Source organism: Protomyctophum parallelum (genome assembly GCF_964188405.1).
Source record: "Protomyctophum parallelum genome assembly, chromosome: 9".
NCBI lineage: Eukaryota > Metazoa > Chordata > Actinopteri > Myctophiformes > Myctophidae > Protomyctophum > Protomyctophum parallelum.
The window spans coordinates 47,873,056-47,879,938 of record NC_139706.1 but is presented as its reverse complement, the minus strand read 5'-3'; the positions used below and the strand labels follow the sequence as shown (position 1 = coordinate 47,879,938).

The following is a 6,883-nucleotide window of genomic DNA, read 5'->3' as shown; positions in this document are numbered from 1 at the left end:
GTGCAGGTCTAGTATACAATAATATTGAGCTGAAAGGCTATCTGTGTTTGTGTGCGTGCGTGCGTGTGGGCGCACGTGTGCGTGTGTGTGCGTGCGTGTGTCAACTCAACATGTGTGCGCTGCGTTATTTCATCATTAGCGGCGCTAGTATAGTGTTTACCAGCGTTTTGAAGCCACGGTTAATAAGAAGTGAATAGGTTTAGAGTGTGTATTCACACATGAAGTGAATAGGTTTAGAGTGAATAGGTTTAGAGTGTGTATTCACACACATGTGTGCTGTGCTGGTGTGAGGAATGTCAAACTATCAGTCATGCTTGTTGTTTCATAGAAAGTGACAGCCTGCCATTTGACCTGCGCCGCACACAGCTGCTGATGTGTTGATAACATGCTCGTATAGTCGTGTGTGTGTGTGTGTGTGTGTGTGTGTGTGTGTGTGTGTGTGTGTGTGTGTGTGTGTGTGTGTGTGTGTGTGTGTGTGTGTGTGTGTGGACATACAGTATATCATCCTAACAGAGTTCAACATGGCTTCATGATATCTTCAGTTGACTTAATCATGATTTATTTTATTTATCCATGAATTCCAAGAACCCTGTCTGTCTGTCTGTCTGTCTGTCTGTCTGTCTGTTCGTCTTGTCTAGACAAACATTAACCCATTCAGGCCTGACGTCGAAATTAAAAAAAAAAACGTTTTCTAAATCATGAAAACTTTCTGATTTGAGGCACATTTTAACGATTTTTAAAAAATAGCAGATCTACAAGCTCATAGCTTGGCTTGAGCTTGATGATGTAAGATGATAAGGGTTGGTAAAGCGCCCCTCACTTCACACGAGTGTGATTTTATTTTTCTAGATACTTTCACATTTCAAAGACAAACAGGTCACCCCTGTAAATAACTTTTTCATCCACTACGCTACACTCACTGTTACTTCATAGAACCTTAATACATTTATCATGTCATATTACATTATGCAAAATATTAATTAATATAATAGGGGCTTTTTGTGTTTCCCTTTTATCACCTGAAGGTGCAAAGTATTTAATCAATCAAAACAAATATATGTTGTATGAGAATTCAGAGAATTAAGGCAGCGAGGTAAACAGCGGGGGGAAAACAGCGCCCCCTGGGACTCAAACAATTCTACGGGTCACCAATGTGTGTGTAACCGCCGCACGCAGCTGGCTGCACATTAAAGGTGGGCTTCCAGCGGCAGGCTTCAGTCAGTCAGTCAGTCAGTCAGTCAGTCAGTCAGTCAGTCAGTCAGTCAGTCAGTCAGTCAGTCAGTCAGTCAGTCAGTCAGTCAGTCAGTCAGTCAGTCAGTCAGTCAGTCAGTCAGTCAGTCAGTCAGTCAGTCAGTCACTTCCTTGGTGCGCAGCGGAGCAGACAGAGCTGTGTGTGAGTCTGACTGACCGGAGTGCAGTTTGCGGAGCCCCGCATTCATCCCATCATCTGGTCCTGTTTAAGTTGTGCTGTGCTGTGCTGTTCTATTGTTCTTCTTTTATTTTTCTTTCTTACTTTATTTTTTTTTCTTTTTTGAGTGGATTTGGTCGCAGAGAGCAGGCAAAATGAATCGCTTCAGTAAGTGCACTTTTTATGTCACTTATAAATGTCATTGTGTGTCAGCTGTAGCCTATTGGATTATTGTGTGTTAATTGCAGCATCATGTCATTCAAACTTTTTTTTTAAATGATTTATAATGTTAAACAATCACTGTATCTATATGCTCAGTTAGATTGATAATATCTAAACAAATTAGTTTATTGGAATTATTTGATTTGACTAAAATGTCAAACTTGTATATTCTTGTCCTTAATGCCATTGTTGTTGGATGGGAAATAGCCTATACATGTTTTTATCTTTTGCGCAAATAGTGAATTCCTGACTCATGAAGAATATATAGCTGTGGATATATTAGTCACTCAGCAGTGAATGAGTTTAACTGACACACCATGAAAACTCAAAGTACACACGCTTAACTCTCTTGACCTCAAACTATCACACCCTCTCTCTCTCTCTCTCTCTCTCTCTCTCTCTGTCTCTGTCTCTGTCTCTGTCTCTGTCTCTCTCTCTCTCTCTCTCTCTCTCTCTCTCTCTCTCTCTCTCTCTCTCTCTCTCCCCCCCCCCTCTCTCTCTCTCTCTCTCTCTCCCTCTCTCTCTCTCTCTCTCTCTCTCTGTCTTTTCATATAAGGCTAAATGTGTGTTTTTACATGTGATGTCAGTGATGTCACCAGTGGTGGAGAAAGTTCTCAATGTTGTTACTGTTAAGTAAAAGTACCAATCACTGCGATGTAGTAGAATACTCTGTTACGAATTCAAAATGTACTTGAGTAAAAGTAGAAAAGTATTGGCATCAAAATATACGTGCAGAATGTGATTATGTATAAGTTATCAACTTATCATTATGTATTACAAGTATTTGAAAATCTTTTGAAAATAGCAGATCAACAAGCTCAGATCAACAAATTGCAAATATACTCATTTCCAAACAGCCAAAGTTTAAATAGGGCTGAACTAAGTGGTTACTGGTTAATGTATGCATCTAGATAAAGTAACAACTATACTATAGTAACTAAACATTTTCAAATAATGTTTAGAAGTGGAGTAAAAAAAGTATATAGGCCTACAATATTTGGATCTGAGATCGATGTATAGGCTAGTGGGAGTCGAAGTAAAAGTATTGGAAATTGGAAACAGTCAAGTAAAATACAATATTGTACTTATAAGTACAGTACTTAAGTAAATGTACTCAGTTACTTTACACCACTCTGGATGTCACAGTGAGTCACGATTAGAAAAATGCTGAGTATAGATCCCATGCTCTCTCTCTCTCTCTCTCTCTCTCTCTCTCTCTCTCTCTCTCTCTCTCTCTCTGTCTGTCTGTCTGTCTGTCTGTCTGTCTGTCTGTCTGTCTGTCTGTCTGTCTGTCTGTCTGTCTGTCTGTCTGTCTGTCTGTCTGTCTGTCTGTCTGTCTGTCTCTCTCTCTCTCTCTCTCTCTGCATGTCTGTCAGTCTCTCCTCATTCCGACTGGATGACATTGGAAGGTTTTGTGTCCTTTTTCCCTGTGCTGACAAGGTCACCACGACCTCTGCTTCTGAGTCCTGTCCCTGTGCTGACAAGGTCACCACGACCCCTGCTTCTGTGTCTTTTCTCTGTGGACCGTCAGTGTCCAAATCAGAGGCTGTGCTGAGCTGTGTTTTAATACAGCTATACGATCCTTAAAAAGTGCCACAAATATAGCGTCTCTAATGACCAAACCAAACAAAATAAGTAGTTCCTTGGTACTGTTTTTCCAGGTGAAAACGTGTGACATTGCGCTGCGACGTTCCAACACAACGAATAACCAACAGGCCTCATTGTTGTCACATGTCTCTCTGCGTGCGCACGTTGTGTGTGAGTGTGTGAGAGCGAGTGCGTGTGTGTGTGTGTGTGTGTGTGTGTGTGTGTGTGTGTGTGTGTGTGTGTGTGTGTGTGTGTGTGTGTGTGTGTGTGTGTGTGTGTGTGTGTGTGTGTGTGTGTGTGTGTGTGTGTGTGTGTGTGTGTGTGTGTGTGTGTGTGTGTGTGTCCTGCATTGTCTGTCCTCTCTTATCCAGATGTGTGTCCCTAAAAAGTGTGTCTTATCTTTCTGAGGACAACGTCCTGTCTTCTCTCTCTCTCTCTCTCTCTCTCTCTCTCTCTCTCTCTCTCTCTCTCTCTCTCTCTCTCTCTCTCTCTCATCTCACTGGTCCTTTTTTTAAGCTAGTCGTTCCCCAACGTTTCCACGTCAGGGACCCCCAAATGGATACTAGCCTGCGGGACATGCTGTCCGACATGCTGTTAATACTACAAAGTATCGCCTGTGGTTTCCGTGTGCGGTTAGGGTTAGGGTTTGGAGATATGGGAAATAAAGAAAACAATAATCCACTCAGTTTGGACTAAATGTGATTATTTTGTTTCTCAACTGATTCTGACAGAACATTAGTTCTACTAGCCAGGATAAAAAAAATCTACCCTAATCTGCTCACTGCAAATACCCTAAATTTGCCTTAAAGGTATATTCAGTGATTTCACTTAATTCAAATATCACTTATTGTTTTGTTTTGTTGTGATAATCCTCCCTACTATAGAGTGTGCTGGCCATATAAGGAGTTCCTCCCTGTCCCCAGTTAACCCCTGGGGGTCAAAAAACCTTAGGTTTCGTTTTTGACTCTCTATCCTGATTGGACGAAAGGCTTTGGGTCCCACAGCCAAAAACGAAACCTAAGGTTTTTTGAGTGAAATCACTGAATATACCTTTAATATAATCCAAGATGGCCTCATTGACACATGCTTTATGTAGCATGTGACGTGAATCCTGAATAACGCCTAGTTTGACATGTGACATGCTACATAAAGCATAATTAAATGTAGAAAATATTAGCATAATATATGGCTGTCAATGGGGCCATCTTGGATTAACAAATTTGACCTGACGTCGAAAAAAATTACAGTTTTCTGAAATACCTCATGTTTCTATTTCAGTGGTGCTCAATATTTGTCAAGTACTCCCAGAATTATGTGTATTTGGCTTTGGCCAGCGACCCCGATTTGAAAACATGTTGTTCCAGGGACCTCCCCAAGAAGCTAAAAAATATAGTTAAAAACGTTCGCTCTGAAAGAATATATATTCAAAGATTTGCGTCACATTTTCACGATTTTTCAAAAATAGCAGACCTACAAGCACTCGGTGCCGCGCTATGAGCTTGTAGATCTGCTATTTTTCAATAGCTAAAGCATAAAATAATGCTTTAAAAAAAGGGTTCCTGCACAATGGGTTAATTCAAAATCTACCCTGAGCAGATCAGGGTATAGATTTTTTATCCTGGCTAATGTCCTGTCAGAATCAGTTGAGAAACAAAATAATCAAATTTTGTCCAACCTCCATTTATTTATTTACCTGGCTTGTACTTTCTCAGAGTTACAGACCTGTAAGGGTCCATTTGGTTCCATTTGTACACTCTCAGAGTTACAGACCTGTAAGGGTCCATTTGGTTCCATTTGTACACTCTCAGAGTTACAGACCTGTAAGGTTCCATTTGGTTCCATCTGTACACTATCAGAGTTACAGACCTGTAAGGGTCCATTTGGTTCCATCTGTACACTATCAGAGTTACAGACCTGTAAGGGTCCATTTGGTTCCATGTGTACACTCTCAGAGTTACAGACCTGTAAGGGTCCATTTGGTTCCATGTGTACACTCTCAGAGTTACAGACCTGTAAGGGTCCATTTGGTTCCATTTGTACACTCTCAGAGTTACAGACCTGTAAGGGTCCATTTGGTTCCATGTGTTACACTCTCAGAGTTACAGACCTGTAAGGGTCCATTTGGTTCCATGTGTACACTCTCAGAGTTACAGACCTGTAAGGGTCCATTTGGTTCCATGTGTACACTCTCAGAGTTACATACCTGTAAGGGTCCATTTGGTTCCATGTGTTACACTCTCAGAGTTACAGACCTGTAAGGGTCCATTTGGTTCCATGTGTTACACTCTCAGAGTTACAGACCTGTAAGGGTCCATTTGGTTCCATGTGTTACACTCTCAGAGTTAGACCTGTAAGGGTCCATTTGGTTCCATTTGTACACTCTCAGAGTTACAGACCCATAAGGGTCCATTTGGTTCCATGTGTTACACTCTCAGAGTTACAGACCTGTAAGGGTCCATTTGGTTCCATGTGTACACTCTCAGAGTTACAGACCTGTAAGGGTCCATTTGGTTCCATATGTGCACTCTCAGAGTTACAGACCTGTAAGGGTCCATTTGGTTCCACTTGTACACTCTCAGAGTTACAGACCTGTAAGGGTCCATTTGGTTCCATCTGTACACTCAGAGTTACAGACCTGTAAGGGTCCATTTGGTTCCATGTGTACACTCTCAGAGTTACAGACCTGTAAGGGTCCATTTGGTTCCATGTGTTACACTCTCAGAGTTACAGACCCGTAAGGGTCCATTTGGTTCCATTTGTACACTCTCAGAGTTACAGACCCGTAAGGGTCCATTTGGTTCCATGTGTACACTCTCAGAGTTACAGACCTGTAAGGGTCCATTTGGTTCCATTTGTACACTCTCAGAGTTACAGACCTGTAAGGGTCCATTTGGTTCCATATGTGCACTCTCAGAGTTACAGACCTGTAAGGGTCCATTTGGTTCCACTTGTACACTCTCAGAGTTACAGACCTGTAAGGGTCCATTTGGTTCCATTTGTACACTCTCAGAGTTACAGACCTGTAAGGGTCCATTTGGTTCCATTTGTACACTCTCAGAGTTACAGACCTGTAAGGCAGTGTTGTTTTCGTCAGGACTGACGATAACGTAAATGACGACGTCAACGCCCCTTTTTCCAGGACTAAGACGGACTAAAACGAACGACCCTAAAATATTTCGGGACAAGACTGACGCTGACGAGCTAAATACCGTAGCTCTGTTTGATGACGATGACGAGACGTGTGTGTGTTATTGTTGACAAGACGAGGCTACACGAAAATGCTAGTGGATTTTGACGAACAAAGTTTTAAATGCATGAAAATGTTCCGCCAATAATGTCACTGCACTCGCCGCTATCCTCCTCTCCAGTCTCCTTTCCTAGTTGGTCACGCCCATCTGCATGCATGCACACACACACCGTCCCATTTCGACTCTGTGTGCGTGTCCTCTTCAGACCACCACCAGACTGGGGGAAGCCGGCACCGCTATGATCACTTTGCTTGTCCCCGTGGATTGGAAATAGGATTTAAAAGGCTATCCGATGATAGCGTGGATTACAGCACAGTTGTGTGCAATTATTCAATAAAGAATTCGCATATCACCGCACCTCGTCAAGCCTCCAGTGTCGGCTCAATGCGAAACATGTTGCACCGAGCCTAGCCTGGAA

At 42.2% G+C, this 6,883-nt stretch overlaps 1 protein-coding gene across 2 annotated transcripts in view; it reads left to right on the top strand.

Moving 5' to 3' along the window:
- Positions 1 to 1,390: 1,390 nt before the first annotated feature.
- LOC310864731 (exocyst complex component 3-like protein 2) overlaps positions 1,391 to 6,883 on the top strand; it is a 121,248-nt gene continuing 115,755 nt past the window's right edge. For both annotated transcript variants that reach the window (XM_083773452.1, XM_083773451.1), the window contains exon 1: positions 1,391 to 1,576. The gene's annotated coding sequence lies outside the window, so the exon portion shown is untranslated. The remainder of the gene's footprint in view (positions 1,577 to 6,883) is intronic.